The following is a 546-nucleotide window of genomic DNA, read 5'->3' as shown; positions in this document are numbered from 1 at the left end:
ATATATACATATATATATATATATACAGGTGTATACATAGGCTTGCATTTTAACAGTGAATGTACATGCATATATATATATATATATATTATATACTGTATGAACGAAAATACATCGATACAATTCAACTTACTTAACAAACAAATACCTATTTTGATATAAACATATTTATTAGCATTTGTCTGTTTGTCTCTTTAAAGTGAGAGACAGCAGATTGACAGAAGAGACAGACAGCAGGCCTACGCTTCTGCATGCATGACTTGCTTCTCTATTAATGTTGCAGCACCCCACAACTCTGCGAGAGGCATAAAGAAGGACAACAACTTTAGTTTATTATTTAAACTAAGATTATCATTAAGACAAGGAAGGAGACAGCAATAAAAGAACAGAGACAGGTGCAGCAACAACAAAAAAAGAAGTAAATAAATTCTATAGAAATACAAAGAAGAAAAAAGAGAGAAGGTAATAGAGAGTAAAAGATAAACAAAATATAAAATAAATTAATAAAATAGTAAAACAAAAGAAAAAGACAAAGAAACCTTCAAA

Source organism: Eimeria acervulina, genomic scaffold (genome assembly GCF_000499425.1).
Source record: "Eimeria acervulina Houghton genomic scaffold, Eah_scaff1451, whole genome shotgun sequence".
In the NCBI taxonomy this organism is placed as follows: domain Eukaryota; phylum Apicomplexa; class Conoidasida; order Eucoccidiorida; family Eimeriidae; genus Eimeria; species Eimeria acervulina.
Note: the sequence above shows the minus strand (reverse complement) of the source record.